We start from the raw sequence: 18,500 nt of genomic DNA on the forward strand, positions 1-18,500 counted from the left end.
AAAGATGCTCAACATCACTCATTATTAGAGAAATGCAAATCAAAACCACAATGAGGTATCATTTCACACCAGTCAGAATGGCTGCTATCCAAAAGTCTACAAGCAATAAATGCTGGAGAGGGTGTGGAGAAAAGGGAACCCTCTTACACTGTTGGTGGGAATGCAAACTAGTACAGCCACTATGGAGAACAGTGTGGAGATTCCTTAAAAAACTGGGAATAGAACTGCCATATGACCCAGCAATCCCACTGCTGGGCATATACACCGAGGAAACCAGAATTGAAAAAGACGCGTGTACCCCAATGTTCATCGCAGCACTGTTTATAATAGCCAGGACATGGAAGCAACCTAGATGTCCATCAGCAGACGAATGGATAAGGAAGCTGTGGTACATATACACAATGGAATATTACTCAGCCATTAAAAAAAATACATTTGAATCGGTTCTACTGAGATGGATGAAACTGGAGCCCATTATACAGAGTGAAGTAAGCCAGAAAGAAAAACACCAATACAGTATACTAATGCATATATATGGAATTTGAAAGATGGTAACGATAACCCTATATGCGAGACAGAATAAGAGACACAGATGCATGGAACAATTTGATGGACTCTGAGGGAGAAGGTGAGGGTGGGACGTTCTGGGAGAATAGCATTGAAACATGTATATTATCATATGTGAAACAGAACACCATTCCATGTTCGATGCATGTGACAAGGGCTCAGGGCCGGGGCAATGGGATGATCCAGAAGGATGGGATGGGGAGGGAGGTGGGTGGGGGGTCCAGGAAGGGGAACACATGTAAACCCATGGCTGATTCATGTCAATGTATGGCAAAAACTATTACAATATTGTAAAGTAATTAGCCCCCAACTAAAATAAATAAATTTATAAGAAAAAAAAAAAAAAAGAAATGAGCCCTAATGATGGCTAATGGGAGGGTGGGGGCTCATCTGCCCTTGAATTTTTCTTTGAGAGCAAAAGACAACCTGAGTCTAAAGCAGAAACAATATGTCCATTTTTACAGATAAAAATGCCATTAAACCCTCAAGCTTCTGCCCCTATATGCAACCTCACCTCCAGGGAACCTTCCATTATGGCGACCATGGCTTTCTTCAAGGCAGAAGGGGGATTAATGCACGACCCCAATGGCAAAAACCACAGAGAACAAAGTGCTTCCTTCCCACCCCAATCCTCATTTTTCAGGAAAGTTCTGGTGGCCTTCCAAATACTAACAGGTAAAAATGAGGTATGGCCTGGCAGAGACCACTGAACTTCACAATATGAAAACAAAATACAAATCTTCTTGAAAACTTTTGCTTTATAATCAAGTCAAGAAACGTTGCTATGTGGGACTTCCCTGGTGGCCCAGTGGTTAAGAATCTGCTCGCCAATGCAGGGCACATGGGTTCGATCCCTGGTCCAGGAAGCTTCCACACGCTGCGGGGCAACTAAGCCTATGTGCCACAACTACTGAAGCCCACATCCTGGAGCCCGCGAACCGCAACTAGAGAAAGCCTGTGTGCAGCAACAAAGACCCAGCACAGCTAAAAAATAAATAAATAAAAATTAAAAAAAGAGAAAGGCAGATATGCAAATTATGTATCTGGTAAGGATCTACTACCTGGGATATATAAAGAATTGTTACAACTCAAGAATAAAAAGGCAACCTCAACTTTTAAAAATGGGCAAAAGATTTAAATAAATATTTCTCCAAAGAAAAATATAAGCACATGAAAAGATGTTCAACATCATTACTCATTAGGGAACTTTATAAATCAAAACCACGAAGAAAAACATTTGTTAGAATGGTTATAAAAAGCAAACAGAAAATAACATATGCTGGTGAAGATGTGAAGAAACTAGAACTCTCTCACATTGTATGAATGTAAAATGGTACTGCCCCTATGGAAAACTATTTGACAGTTCCTCAAAAAGTTAAATGTACTGTTACCATATGACCTAGCAGTGTTACAGCTGACCTAGGTAATTCTTCTCCTAGGTATATAGTGAAGGGAATTGGAAACACATCTTTGCAAAAGAACTTGTACATGAAACATTCATAGCAACATTAATCATAACAGCCAAAAAAGTGAAAAACAATAACTATCTATTAACTTAATACTGGATAAACAAAATGTAGTGTCTTCATACCCTGGAACATTATTCAGCTACAAAAAAAGTATGAAGTACTAATACATGCCATAGCATGGATGAACCTTGAAAACTTTAAGCTCAGTGAAAGAATTCAGACACAAAAGGCCACATACTATATGATTCCATTTACATGAAATGTCCAGAATAAGCAAGAGACAGAAAGCAGATTAGTGGTTGCCGTAGGATGGGGGTGAGTGATAGGGACTGACTGCCAATAGGCATGAGATTTCTGGCGGGCGTGACTGAAAGTGTTCTGAAATTAGACAGTGGTGATGGCTGTACAACACACTGAATATACTAGAAACCACTAAATGCTACACCTTAAATGTAACATTTATATTATATGAATTTTACCTCAATTAGAAAAAGCATATACATACTCTCAAAGTGAATTGATTTAAAAAACAAAAAAAGAGAAAGGCAGGTGGTACTAAGTGTGATTCATTTCCATTTTGATTGCATGACAATTTGATGACTTTTCCCTGGGGTGGAAGAGAAGACAAAAACACACAGAGACTCTTTTTTCCTTTTAGTTATCATACTGTCAGAATAAAGGTTGCCAAAGATGTGGCATTTTGTTCAAGCTTTCACTTAGTATGATATGGATGAGATTATCAGATCTGAAGGCCTTACCATCTGGTAAGACCAATTAAAAAACCCATGTGATGCCAGACATGTTTATTAACAGCTCGGAAAGAAGATGATCAATTGAAAGAAAAGTTGTGATTACAGATTGTAGTTCATAGCCCACGAAGGAGATGTGTGAGAGCTAATTTTTTAATTACAGGGCATCAAAATCAATCAAAACAACCAACAGAAAACCAGGATTAATCTGAGAACAATATGACTTGACAATCCCTTTAGGAAAAGAAAAATCAAAGTTAGCGGTCACTAACTCATCTGACTAAAGTCCCTGCTGCACAACATCAGTTTGCTAAACTCTAGGGAGGATACACTTGTGGTTCTGGTCCTCATGTGGTTTATCGTCTAGGAGAAGATACAAGTCCCTTCGGAAACTTCCACATGTCGTCCAGATCTGCAGTTGAGTCTGCTCCAACAGGTACTAGTTGGAGGACCTTAGGGAATCTATTTAACCTCATTAATATGTAGTGTCTTCACAGTCAGACAGACATAACAACAGTAGCTACATCATGTGGTTCCCAGTGTTAAGCGGAATAATACATTCAGATGATTTAGCTCCACCCCCTGCAGGAAGGCTCGGTGTTAGCTGTGACTGAGTAACAACAGAGATAATAGCAGCAACAAAAGTAGAGAGAACAGAGCTTTTAAAATGAGCTTGGCTCTCTTTGGTATAAGGAAAAACCAAGCAGGAGTATAATGGGAAGAGGAGTCACGAATCCAGATTTTAATTCCATTTCTACCACATACTTAGCTGTCACTTAATGTCTTTGATTTTGGCTGCTTCATTGAAGTGCCTGAAGTATATACTTCAACAAAGGTACATCAGAAATGTTATGAGAACCAAATGAGAAAATATATGTAGGAAGCACTTTGATCTCAACCAAAGTCATGCATCCTATTTCACAGTGTAGTTACCTTATTATTCTTTATTGTTCCAATTTCCTTGAAGACCACTCAAATTATAGAGCTATAAATGGTGGAAAGTTAGGAGGCTTAAAGACACACTCCCAGTGGAGGACTGAATAGAAACTTATTTCAAGCAGGCAGAAGCTCAAGTTTTGTTTATTTCAAAACCTGACTGTCGGCTCAGCTCTTGACTGTCTTCCAACTAACAAAACAAATTATACAAATACCAGTCTTAGCAACATGGTGAGAAAGGGTGAAGATCCTAAGGTAGACAGAATAGGAAGCATGCGACATAAGTTAGATACAACTGGACCCAAACTCTGCTCATCATTTATTTCCTGGCTCTGGGACAGAGGGTAAACAATTGCCTCTTTGTGCCTTAGTTTTCTCGTCAGACAAGGAATGATAGTTGACTCATAAACATGGGGTAAGGGTTAAATGGGATAAAGTGTAAAGCGAGAGAGTTCTCTTCTTCTTCCTCCATCTTCCTTCAGGGAGGGTGGACGTTCCCTGTTGCTTCTGCCTTTCTCATTGGGGAGCAGAGGGATCAGTGTTAAAAGGTGACTGTGAAAGCAGAGGAATTGGATATTTTTCACTTTTTCCTGTTGCAAAGAATGAAGGTGATGACTCTTTCATCTAAAAGAAGCCACACACTGCATTGACAGGTGGTTGGTATTGTAATGGGCCTTGAGGCCTCTATCACCATAGATTCTAAATAATGGAAGGCGTCTGCAGATGGAGAGCACAAAGACACTTCCAAAACCTATTTAATAAAAGAATAACCTTTTCGCCATTCTGGGAAACAACAGAAACTTTGCCACTTGCTATAAAAATCAAAAAGAGGAACTACTCTGTTATTAGAGTTTAAATACATTTTAGTGATTTTTCACAGTTTAAATCAAAGATTGTAAATATCCAAGGACAAGAGTCAGGGCAGAAGTGCAAGAAGTAGGCCTGTGGGGCTCCTGACAACTCCAGTCAAGCACTGTCACATGAAAGTGAGGGTCCAAGGTGGCCTCATCTTCTTCATCTTTCTTAGAGAAACTAAGAATCTGGGTCATTGTGTGAAACCACTCAATTTTTAAATGTTAACAAAAGCTTAAAGACAATCATTAAACTCTGTGAGGTCGCACCAAATACCTCTTCAAGCCAACTTCCTCTAGAGTTGTCATCTTTCATTCTGGTTTTTCCACTTAAGACAGTACAGGAACATGATAAAACACAAGAGGGAAAGCCACTGTGATGAGAGGAAGGCAAACACCCCAGGGACCGGGAAATGATTATGATGATCTCATACAGCCTCCGGTGATCTTGAGTGAATCCGGCAAGTGTTATCTGACTAGCTTCTCTCTGCACCACAGGCAGAGAGGGCAAAGTGAGGATGTTGCCCCCTGCCATGGAGAACCTACATTCTAGTCGGCAGGACAGGACATGCACAATGATGACAGCCTAGGAGAGTCTGATGCTCTACAGAGTTTGTAGAAATTCAAAGCTTTCTTGAAATTCTCATCAGGCTGGAATAAGAAAGGGAGAGATTCAGATGCACCTTCCAAATGAGAATAGGAATTCAAAAGGCAGGTACTATTGAGGAAGGAGAGTGGGAGAAACACCCAAGGACAGAAGAATCAGAGGAAGAAGAAATTAATACTCGTCAAGTCCTGTCCAATCACCTTAACAGTCATCTACCCTAACGAGCCTTCAAAATACAGACAGTCTACAGCTGTCCTTGTATTAGTTTAACTAAAGGGCAGTGATTCCAGGAGCCCCTGCAGATACCAAAACCTAAGTCCCCTATATAAAATGGTGTAGCACAGTGAATTCATACAAGGAAGGTCAGAAAACTTGCCCACAGTCACATGGCCAGCCCCAAGACCAGGTCTGTCTGACCCCAAAGCACAGCTCCCTCCATGAAGATGTTACAAGAATGTGTTTGGTCAGTGGTCTGGCTGGTGCTCAACAGGTAGTTTATAGAGAGCTGAGATGAGAAACCTCAGTTAGGGCAGACCACGAAAGGCCTAGAATACCAAGGAAGAGAATTTATACTTCTCTGACCCTTAGGTCCCTTCATATAAACCAGGTCAGTGTGAGGATTAAATGAGATAAACCACATGTTACACTATAAAGTAGTATACCAAGATTAGGTATTAGTAGAGACAATGAATAGCCACTGAACATGTTTGCATAAGCTGGGCCTGGATTGGTGATAAAGCCAGCTGAGGTATGTAGGGGCTGAGGTGTGTAGGATGGATTAGAACAGGGAGATAAGTAGTTAGGAGGCTGTTCTTGGAAAGGAAAGTGAAGCCATGCCAGACTTGGGGGATGGAAAAGGAGCTCCATGACGAGTAGGAAAGAGAGAAGGCTGCAGAAGAATGAGAATCCCAGATCCATGACGTGGGCCAGGGAAAGGTTTGGCTGGATGATGACGGTGGTTCCTTGCAGAACTTGGGTGAGAGTACGAATGAGTTTGTTAATTCATCTGTTTCCCAGAGAAAGGAGGAGGTCAAGAGAAGCCATCCTGACTGCCACGTCCCCATCGCAAGCCCTGTCTTAATTCACTTGCTTGCTCAAACTAAACCAACCAGACAGGAGCGCAACCTGGCAGCAACCAGTTGACCTGTGTTGTATTCAACTGTCCAGACGTTCAGGCTGCTCAGGGCTGGTGTATACTGGTGTCTTTTGGAGGGATGCTTGGGCTGAAAGGGCTCAGCTCTGAAGTCAGATATATCTGATTTGGAACCTTGCTCTTTTGTAGAATCTCAAGTCACTCCCTTTTTCCTTGTGGCAACTCAAAAGGGGAAGTGGGTGAGCCCTAGTACCAGTGTGGTTCTCTAAAAGGATCTGGAACTGAAGGCCACACAGTGACATGGCTTGAATTCAGAAACATTTTTAGAGGGTTGAAGAGAAGTGACTCTCCTAACAACCTGGTTAAATACTCTTTTAGTTCAGGGAAAACACCGGACTGGAAGGAGGGAGGAGGATGTAATTCCTTGCCCCATACTAAAAATGTACAGCACAGAAGCAATCAGAATGCTGGGTGCCCTGCACGCACTGCCTGGCCTTGCAGGGAGGGAAGGCAAGAGATTCTGACAGTGGCAGCCTGGGAGGATGGGGGGAGATGATGTTCCATGTGGTCCAAGGGTACATTCTGGCTGGAAAGATACCTCTATTGCCAGGAGGATGCTGTGACTCAGAGAATTATCAGACTGCAACATCCTAGGGATAAAACCAGATGGATGTTTGGAGGAGCTTAGACAGACTCAGTAAGCTCTCCATCTCCCTACCCCTGGGCATTCCCCTCCACACTGTCATCAGTGTTTCCCAAGAAGTCTGTATTCTGACCTCTTCGTGGGCTGCCCACTCTCCCAGGTGGGGAGCCTGGGAATCTGCTCGTACAGATTCCAATTTCCATCTCTGTGTCCTGGCTCACTCTGTCTCCCACATTCCAGGCCTCCAGGGAACCTCTACCTAGTGATATACCTCCACATGGGACCCAACATGGTAAAAATAAACCTATTTTTCCTTCTCCCAGAAGATTTCTCACTTTTCTTCCTAGTTACCTCATGGTTTTAAAGTAGGTCCATTAGTTATTTGACATTCTTCCCAGCAGGAGGTGGGGTCTTTGTTCCCTTCCCTTAAGCCTGGGTAGGCCTCTGTAATGGCCTTAATAAAGAAAATGCAGCAGAAGTGAGCCGGCATGGAGCCTGGGGCCAGGTTAGAAAAGGGGTGGCTTCTGATGATACCTCTTCTTGGGATACTCAATTAAAGCCCTGAGATCCCATGTAAAAAGTCCAGCTACCCTGAAGCTGCCCTGTTGGAGAGACCACATGGGAGGGTGGGAGAGAGCGAGCGAGCAAGAGCAAGAGGGAGAAGACAGCTGTTTGAGTCTTTCAGGCTGCAGACACATGAGTGATGGCCCTTTAGTTGATTCCAGCCCAGCCATCATCTCCCTGTGATCACAAAAGAGACCCCAAGTGAGAAATGCTTATTTGAGCCCAATTAATTCCCAGAACCGTGCGGAGTAATAATATGATTGTTATTTTAATCCACTAAGTTTGGGAGTAACTGGTTACATACAAACAGACACCTGGAAGAGTCCCCTATCTCCCTAAACTGTGTTGTCATCACAGACGTCTTTTGGAGAGCTGGGTAGGCTACGATCAGGTGCTGGTCTAAACATAATTAATTCCGATTTTCACAACTCTGTGACATAACTCACCAAGAGAGTATGAGACTGAGGTGAGAGACTAAGGCACAAGGAAGTGAAGTTGCTTTCCCAGGGTCCACAAGAAGTAAGTGACCCAGCTGAGATACCAAAGCAGCCTGGGTCCAAAGTGGTACACTTTGGGGACATTCTAGACGACTTAGCATCCCAAACCAGGCCCACATTGAATAGTCACAAAGTTCTGTTGATTCTACTGACTAAACAACTCTCAAATCTGTCTCTCTCCTTTCCACCTGCACCGCCACGGTCTTGGTTCAGGTCAGCCTCATTTCTCACCAAGACTATTTTATCAACTTTCTAACACCTCTCTGCTTCTGGTCTTATCTCTTCCAAATTCATCTTCTAAACCAAAGCCAGAATGATCTTTCCAAGATGCAATCTGGCTGAGTCACTTTTCTGCTTAACGCCCTTTCATGGTTTTCCATCACAGGCTGGCACCCAAGCTCCTTGGTCCTGCCCTGCCTCAAGCCCCACCCCACTGTTTCAGTTCTACCCAGCGCCCTCGTCTCTGAGCCTGTGCACATTGCTCCCTCAGCTTTCCTATGTCACTTGTTGACCATCGCAGCCACTTCAAAGCTCAGCTGATAGGTGTCTGGAAAGCCCTCCCAAACTCCTTTATGTGACATGTGTGTTCACATAACCAGGAAGGAATTGGCTGGCCCTGTAGATGCGAAATAAAAAAGATCCCTTATCTTCCACACCCCAAAGTACCAAAAACAATGAAATCAGATATCCTCCATGGAAAGTAGGGCAGCAACAGTCCAATGGAGGCTTTGCTTTTCATAGGAATGAAGACACCAGAAAGAAGGAATTCTGTGCACCGTTAAACATAGAACACCTCTTCAAACACCGGATCTGTCTGTGCCAGCCAGATTCTTAAGGCTGTGTGTGTGCGTGTGTATTTATTATACAGCACAGTTGACTTTTACTGTATAGTCCCATGACTTTTAACGTGTGTTAAAATTCTTACAACCACCATCAAAATTAGGATGTGGGTATAGAACAGTTCCTTCACTCCAAAGAACTCCCTCATGCTATACCTTTACAGTGATACATAACTATAGACAGACAGACACACACACACCCTGAGCCCAAAGAACTCCGTCATGCTATACCTTTATAGTGATACATAAATACAGACACACATACAACACACACACACATACCCTGAGCCTAACCTCTGGCAATCTCTAATTTGTTCTCCATAATTATGTTTTTTTTCTTTTTGAGAATGTCTTATAAAGTTATACTCTACACAGCCTTTTAATACTGGTTACTCTCACTGATTATAATGCCTTTGCGATTCATCCATGTTTTGTGCCTATCAATAATATGCTCCTTTTTCTTGCTGAATGGATCACACTTTATAGGTGGACAGTATTTTTTCATTCATTGAAGGATATCTGGGTTGCTTCCTGTTTTGGGGTGATTATGAATAAGAGCTGCTATAACCACTGTGAGCAAGTTTTCGCTTGAACATAGTTTTTTCTCTTTCTAGGAAATATATACCCAGGAGTGAGATTGCTGGGTCATATGTTAAGTATATATTTAACTTCTAGTGTTAGTTGCTCAGTCATGCCCAACTCTTTGTGACCCCATGGACTGTAGCCCCCCAGGGATCAAACCTGGGTCTCCTGCATTGGCAGGCAGATTCTTTACCATTTGAGCCACAAGAAACTGCCAAACTGTTTTTTTATACTGGCTATACCATTTTACTTTCCCACCAGCAATGTTTAAGAGGACAAGTTTCTCGGTGTCTTCATCGAGTATCGATGGCATCAGCATTGAGGCATGTAGTGGCCTCTCACTGTATTTTTTTTAATTTCCAATTTGACTTATACACATTATGAGATGATTACTACAATAAGCTTAGTGAACATCCATCATTTCATATAGATACAAAATTTAATAAAAAGAAAATTCTTTTCAGTCTCATTGTGATTTTCATTTATAGTTCCCTAATGGCCAATAATGCAGAACATCTTTTTGTGTGTTTAGATTACAGCCTCTTTGGTAAAGTGTCTGTTTTTAAAGTTAGATTGTTTTCTCACTATTGAGTTTTGAAAGTTCTTATTATGTTCCAAATAAAAGTTCAGGTATACTGGTTATATGATCCACAATTATTTTTTCCTAGCTTTACTGAAATATAACCAATTTAAAATTGCACATACTTAAGGTGTACAACTTTATGATTTGTTGTGTTCATTCTCTTAACAGTGTCTTTCATAGAATAAAGTTTTTTTTTTTAATAAACTCCAATTTATCAATTTTTTTTTCTGTTTGATCAGAGTATCTAAGAACTTTTCTAACTGTGGGTCACAATGATTCTGAGAATTCTGTACTTGTTTTTCTTTTAGATCTCTGTTCCATGGTTGAGTTAATTTTGTATAACATTATATAACATAGGTAGAGGCTTTTTTTTTTTTTTTCTGCATATGAATGTCTAGTTGTTCCAATACCATTTGCTGAAAAGACTCTTTCTTCTTTGTCAAGAATCAATTGGGCATATTTGTATGGGTCTACTTCTGGAATTTATATTCTATTTTATTGATCTTTGTGTCTATCCCTTCACCAAACTACAATGTCTTGATGCTTGTCTTAAATTGGATAGTGTAATTCTTCCAACTTTCTTCTTTTTCAAAATTGTTTTTGTTATTCCTTTGCTTTCCCTGTAAGTGTAGATGTCTGATGTATCTTAAAAAAGTACTTCTGAGATTTTTAACTTGAATTACATTAAAGCTATAAGCCAATTTGAGAAGAACTGACATAAACATTATGATGTATATTCCAATCTATGAACAGGTATGTCTGTTTATTTAAATCTATAATTTCTTTCATCAGTGTCCTGTAATGTTCAAATGTAGATCCCATTCATACATTTCATTAGATATATAAGCTATTTCAAATAATATTAATATTTTAAAAGTCCCATCTCCAATTGTGCATTATTAGTATATAGAAATAACAAATTTGCAGGGGTATTAATTTTGTATCTTGCAACCTTGCTAAATCACTTACTAGTTTTAGGAGTTATTCTATAGATTCCTTGGGATTTCCTTTGTAGAAAATCATGCCACTGTGAATAGGGTAAGTTTTGTTTCTCTACAATCTAGTTCATTATTTCTTTTTCTTACTGTATCATTGTACTGGATCAGGCTTCCAGTGAGATACTGAATAGAAGTGTTTAAGAGTGAACATCTTTGCATTATTCCTGATATTTTAAGGGGAAACATTCAGACTTTCATCACTAAATATGACACTAGCAATAGGTTAGGTTTGGGGGGGTTGGGGTTGTCTTTCTATAATTCTTAAGAGTTTACAGCAAAAATTCAATTGTGGTCCTTGTATAATTTTCTTTCTCCTCTCTCAGGTTTTAAAGTAGTTTGTGCTGTGTGTGTGTGCTCAGTTCTGTGCAACTCTTCGTGATCCCATGGACTGTAGCCTGCCAGGCTTCTCTGTCCCTGGGATTTTCCAGGTAAGAATAATGGAGTGGGTTGCCATTTCTTCCTCCAGGGGATCTTCCCAACCCAAGGACAGAACCTGTGTCCCCTGCATGGCAGGCAGATTCGTTACCACTGAGCCACCTGGGAAGCCCTTAGTTTATGACTTAATTATTTTCAAAGTATATGGTTATTATCTAAACAACTTCAAATGTTTCTGTAATGCTATGAATTCAATAAAACTTAGCTATGAGTATACACTGAGGGCATTTATGAAATAGTTCAGGAGCACAACAGATAAAAGGCAAAACATTTGTTGTAATTACCACTCCATGTCCATTGTCCCTGCTACTGACAACATACCTCCCCACTCTCAGTCTGTTTCAGGTCCAGTTCAAGCTATAATAATTCAGAAGTTGGGAGAAGACGGTGGGATAAAGGAGTGGTTTTGGCCTGGCCCATCAGATAATCATGTTCCCTTAGTCCCAAGGCTGATTATGGAATGGTCCTATAACCCAACTAGGACTGAGTGAAACTCAGGCTAAAGCCCCACAGTCTGGTCTCAACAGATAGAAACTTTTCTGCTGAGTGTGAAGCAGGGAAATGGAAACCCTGAAGTGTGCTGGTCGCTGTCTCATCACCAATGGGATCATCTCACCTGAGAGTGAAAATAACAGAGGAGTGCAGAGACAGTACATAAAAAGAGAACAGGACAAAGTGATATTTTTTGAACTCCTGAATCTAGCTGTACCTGAAACCAGTTACCATCTCTGAGCTCTTAAATTATTCAAGCCATAAATTCTATGCCTCACTCTCCATCTTTCTGGCTTAAGCCTGTTCAACCTGGATTTTCTGTCCCTTCCAATTAGAAGAGTGGGGAGACAGAATGTGTCACTGATATCCTGGGTGTGTCCTCTCTCAATCACATTTGCCCTCTTTGCATGAAAGAAAGGCTGGCTCACATGAGGGCAAGGTCTTCTAGTTGTGAAGGCCACGGGGATGGGCTGGTGGGATAGGGAGAGGCAGGAGAACGGTCATGCTGGTACATGGATGCAGGATGCTGGTACATGATGACAGAGGATGCAGGAGTCCTTATACCACTTACTTCTCAAAATGCCCACAGCAGGGCCTCCAGGATCACCAGACATCATCGGACTAACTTCTCTCCCATCATTTATAGTCCTTGATAACAGTGTCCCAAGAAAACCTCTTGGCATGGCATTCAATGCTGTGTGGCTCTATGCTGGTTGTTCTCCCTCTGTCCTTTAGATTTACCTCTTGTCCTTTTTTCACCCTGCTTTGTGTCCCAGGAGACTGAGTACAACTATAAGTGCATGATAATTGCTATTTAGTACATATGACCAGGAAGCCACTGCATTATGTAGATTTTACTTATTAAACCTGATTACGAAAGGCAGGAAAAAATAGTTGAGACACGGTGCCATTAGCAGAGTATGAAAACTGGGTCACAGGAATGTGGGTACAAATTCTGCCACATTGTCCCAGCGCCACCGAACCCAGAGAGGCATCATAAATATGGCTTCTCCAGTCACTGACAATGGCTATGGTAATGTACACATGAGAAGTTAGGTGCCTGCTTCCTACACCTCAGGACTTCTCCCAGGCTTCTGGGACCCCTGGAGTCCAAAGAGTCCCTTGAGTTCAAGTGAGGATAAGGTTGGTTGTAGGATCAGTCCACAGGAGTCCAGTCTCTACAGCAAGCATTCAGCTGGCTTAGAGACCCAGCTTGTTCTCATCTAGGAACAACCAAAACAAACAACAACCAGACTGTCCCTCTCCCCAAAAGGTGGGACAGTCCCACACATGTGTTTTGGCGTTATTTCCTGAGATAAATACCTCTGACTTGACTTGTGGGTTCTGGTCTACTTTATTCTTCCATTTTCTACTTGTGGTCAACTTTATTTTTCTTCCTCCCCACCCTCTTAAAATGGTTCTTATCTGCTAAATTCATAGGTGATTCTGTTGTTGCTAAGTCGCTTCAGTCGTGTCCGACTCTGTGCGACCCCATAGACGGCAGCCCACCAGGCTCCGCCGTCCCTGGGATTCTCCAGGCAAGAACACTGGAGTGGGTTGCCATTTCCCTCTCCAATGGGTGATTCTACTATCAGCTTATTTTATACATTCCTGTGAAAGATCTTGATCTACCCTGTGGTTGTACTCCATTCTTTCCCCTCCTTGGCACCCGGGCAAATACTTGGCCTCCAAGTCCGTGAAGAAATGACAAGCCTCCTCACCCCAACATACACAGTTTGGAGAGGCCCTGGAATCCTCTGCTTGAAGGACACACCTTTTTCCTCAGGTTTTATGCCAGATTTTCTGGGAACTCTACCTCTTCACAATAACCAGTTTTACAACTCCCAGAAACACCTTCTTGGTCCATTACACAATCTTAGAAGGCTTCTTTCCAAGTGTAAAAGAAATCTGACTGTCTACCTCACAGTGGGGTTTAGGTAGGGGCAACTTGAGAGCAAGAAAAGAGATGGACCTCTGCCTGATAAAGAAGGGAGCCAGGCATCCTGGATTTTCTAGACCTGTCAGAAGCCTGGAATTACCAGCTTGATGAACCCTGCACCCAGAATGCTGAGTCTAAGCAACTGGGGCTCTCCACCTTTCTCAGCCCATTCCTCCCCTCTGCTTCAAAAACCTGTGTCACCTGACTACTCTTGCCATGCACCTACCTGCCAACGGTTTACCCTTCTCTCCCAACTCCTGTGGAGCCGCAACTCTGACCTTTCCTTCTCCACTCTCAGAAGGACTGCAGAAATATTTACTTACATCTTCATATGAGTTAAAGTGTATTTGAAGAATTTTATTATATTTCTTAAATTAAAATGAAAGTGGTACCCCGTATTGAAAGTTTGGTCAGGAATCTGTTTCTAAATACCTCAGATACTTCTCTTAATCCTCACTGGTAGACAAAAGGCAAAGACAGACCAGCTTGTTTATTATTTATGTGTTACTCACGTATAGAATATTAAACATGTTATATAGCCACAAAAAGGGGCCCAGATGCCCTTTCCCAGGAGATGAGAGTAGGGCCTCAGAAAACACATAAAGCTAACATTGTCTTCTAGTGTTTTCAAGGAATAACACTAACTAGGACCCATATTTTACCATTTGCATGCCTCCCTTTTTTATTTCTGGGAAACAATAACAAACATTTATAAGATACTTTTATAAAGTACTTTACATGTATTAGCTCATTTGATAGCAATACATTAGATTTAAGGACTAGAGAGGGGTATAAATGCATTTAAGATGACCGTCAAGAGACAAAAAAAAAAGAAAGAAAACCATGGTTGAGTATGATCTTTCACAGTAATCCTAGAGGGCTTTGTTTTCTTCTGGAATCTTGGAATGTTTTATGTTTGTGATGATCTTGAGTCTCCTTTCTCAGTATTGCCCTCATGAACACATGTTTTAGGGCATGAGGAGAGGCTGTAAAAGGGGAGAAAGACTATCTGACCAAAAAGTCATAGCTGCAAACCTCACTTACTGCCATCTACCAACTCTCTTCCCTAGAACACAGAGCCCTGAGCAGGATTCACAAAGCGATGAGCAATGCTTCAGGAAACTTCAGGATCTTGATCTTGGATTCAATAAATCCAGTTTCCTATGGTTACTCACTTGGAGTTAAAAAAGCAGCCAAACCTTACCCAATTATTTCCACATAAAAACAACAATAAACATAAACTTCTGTTTTTTCGCACAAAATAAACAGGCTAGTTGGAGGTTACTGGCAAATACTTCTATTCAATGCAAGTGGCAAACCAGTTACAGAGGAGACCTGGACATTTTTCTCAAGGTCTGCGGGCTCTGTACGGGCAACGGGATCTCCATCTCTGTTATGTGGAACTCAGAATCTTCCCCATGTGATGAAACCTCAGGAAATTCTCTGGGTGTAAGAAAGAAATCAATGAAGCAGCAGCAGAAATGGGGCAAATCGTTTTTGTCTCCTGATTGACAATTAACTTTTGCTAATAAAAAAGTAAAAACTCATCTTCAAAATCTTTAACAACCAAGTCTAGCATTTGTCCAAGCTGTTCAAGCTCCAGGTCTACTGGAACAGGAAGCACAGTCAGGCTAATTAATCTCTTATCATAGAAATAATCTCCAGACAGGGACAGGAATGGGCAGAATTTGGACAATCATATGAAAGGATGCATGAAAGGGGAAACCTAGAAAAAAAAAATTAAAAGACTTAGGAGATGCTAAATACAACATTCAAAAAGGCTCTACCATCCAAGGGTGACTCAGCTCCATGCCATGGCCCAACTTTAGGAAGCTTGATGGATCTTCCAACTCTCTAATTCTGTCCAATTTCAGTATTGTATGGAACTATTAGTTGGTCTAGTTAGCCCAAAGAATTCTCTGGAGATCAGGCAGGCTCTGGTTTCTTGAGGTCAGAACTTCCTCAGTGTAGAAAGGTGCTGTCCATTCCAAGAGTTCCAGGGTCATGCTGAGTTCACACTAAAATGGACTCAGAAACATTAGTGACCCGCTGTGCTCTTCTTCTGAGGCCCCCAAACTAGGAGTAAAGTATATTTCAGATGACTACAGCTTGGATGAGTTCCCCAGAGTCTCCACTCAAAAACTCATATACAACTGACTGGGAAACTAGGGGATCAATGGTTCATCAAGGCTTGATCTCTCCCAATTTCACCTCTTCTTTGAAGGCCCAAGGCACATTGAGGCTTTCTTGCAGCGTTTGCCACACTTACGCTCATGTCAATGATTTCTGTGCACATACTGCCTCTGACAGACTGAAACGAAACAGACGTCAACTCTGCATCTCTTGCCAGTTAACATCAATACTTCTTCAGTTTAAATTAATTGCTAAGTGAACAGATTTTCCCAGCAACGAACAACACTTTTCATCTGACCAGCCAGTTCCTTTTGATTAACATCAGTTGCCTAGAGAATAGTTTTGAGGATTCCAAGGCCATAACAAAGCTCCAGGGTAAAGAGTGTTGTAATCAACTAGTGCTGCCTGCCATGGGATAGGATTGGAAGTAGTGGTTCCATTACAGTACAGTTTGGGAATATAAATTAAGCATTATAAGAGCACAGAGAAGGGAAATCATCTCTGATTGGCAGTCAGAGAAGTCTATATGATAAAAGTGAAAAATGAGATCCACCATCAAGGATGGGTAGAATAACAGTGGGTGAAACACAATGAGCAGAAGAAGGAGGACAGGAGAGCATTATATATCCTGGGAAAGTAACTTTTAGACAAGCTCAACTAGAATAACTTCAAATAGAAAATTTATGTGGAAGAGGAATAAGGGGAAGGACTAAATACTGTAGGATGCCTCAGGTTCAAAGAGATAATAAAGAAAAGCCAAGAGACAGACAAGAGATGGAGTAAGAAGGAGGCTACTAGGCTTTACTTAGCTATTATACAAGAGCGAAGTCTGTAAAAATGCTTTGAACTATAATTTGGGTGTATCCAAGTTTTCTAGGAGGCTGTCTTACTTAATGGCTAGTAACCACAGTTTTGGAGTCAGTTCTGGGTGAGTGTGACCTCAGTCATGTGACTTAAGGCTTGTACATTTCAGTCTCCCTATCTGTAAAATAAGTATAGGGTCAATTGGGAAATAATGTGCATAAAACTCATAATAAACCTTCCATAAGTATTACCAATTAGGCTTGGTTACCAACAAGAAAAATAAATTGTCAAAGGAGAAACTGTATCTCCCTCATTGCTTCATAATTTGGGAAATCTCCTATGAAACTTGTAAAGTGGTTAAGTGGCTCAGAAAATAATTAAGTATATGAAATAGCCACAGAATCAGTTTATTTTCCAGTAATACTTGGAGGCTTGGTGATTAGGCTTTCTGTGGTTAGGCATTTTTGATGATGGTGCATTTTTTTGTTGTTGACAGAAGCGAGGCGGCTGCGACGGGTCTGCACAGAAGCGAGGCGGCTGTGACGGGTCTGCAAAGAAGCGAGGTGGCTGCAACGGGTCTGCACAGAAGCGAGGTGGCTGCAACTGGTCCACGCAGAAGCGTGGCCAAGAGGAGCTAGGCTGGGCCAGGGGCGGCGGCCGAGAGGAGCTAGGCCGGGGTGGGGGCCGGGGGCGGTGGCGAGAGGAGTTACCCCAGGCCCAAGTAGCAGCAGCTGCGTGGGCACAGGAGGGCCGAGAGGAGTTACTCCACATTCAAGGTCAGGAGGGGCTGCCATGAGTAGATACCCCTTGTCCAAGGTAAGGAGCAACGGCTGCACTTTGCTGGAGCAGTCGTGAAGAAATACCCCATGTCCAAGGTAAGAGAAACCCAAGTAAGATGGTAGGTGTTGTGAGAGGGCATCAGAGGGGAGACACACTGAAACTAAAATTACAGAAAACTAGCTAATCTGATCACACGGACCACAGCCTTGTCTATCTCAATGAAACTAAGCCATGCCGTGTGGGGCCACCCAAGACGGACGGGTCATGGTGGAGAGGTCTGACAGAACGTGGTCCACTGGAGAAGGGCATGGCAAACCACTTCAGTATTAATGCCTTGAGAACACCATGAACAGTATGAAAAGGCAAAAAGATAGGACACTGAAAGATGAACTCCCCAGGTTGGTAGGTGCCCAATATGCTACTGGAGATCAGTGGAGAAATAACTCCAGAAAGAATGATGGGATGGAGCCTAAGCAAAAACGATACCCAGCTGTGGAAATGACTGGTGATAGAAGCAAAGTCCGATGCTGTAAAGAGCAATATCGCATAGGAACCTGGAAAGTTAGGTCCATGAATCAAGGCAAATTGGAAGTGGTCAAACAGGAGATGGCAAGAGTGAACGTTGACATTCTAGGAATCAGCGAACTAAGATGGACTGGAATGGGTGAATTTAACTCAGATGATCATTATATCTACTACTGTGGGCAAGAATCCATTAGAAGAAATGGAATAGCCATCATGGTCAACAAAAGAGTCCGAAAGGCAGTACTTGAATGCAATCTCAAAAACGACAGAATGATCTCTGTTTGTTTCCAAGGCAAACCACTCAATATCACAGGAATCCAAGTCTATGCCCCGACCAGTAACGCTGAAGAAGCTGAAGTTGAACGGTTCTATGAAGACCTACAAGACCTTCTAGAACTAACACCCCCAAAAGAT

General features: G+C 41.8%; 1 protein-coding gene across 1 annotated transcript in view; it reads right to left on the bottom strand.

Annotated features, from left to right (window-relative positions):
• SLC1A1 (solute carrier family 1 member 1) overlaps nt 1-18,500 on the bottom strand; it is an 83,064-nt gene that overhangs the window by 52,793 nt on the left and 11,771 nt on the right. The window lies entirely within an intron of this gene.

Source organism: Giraffa tippelskirchi, chromosome 1, assembly GCF_054371585.1.
Source record: "Giraffa tippelskirchi isolate mGirTip1 chromosome 1, T2T-mGirTip1v1.2.pri, whole genome shotgun sequence".
NCBI lineage: Eukaryota > Metazoa > Chordata > Mammalia > Artiodactyla > Giraffidae > Giraffa > Giraffa tippelskirchi.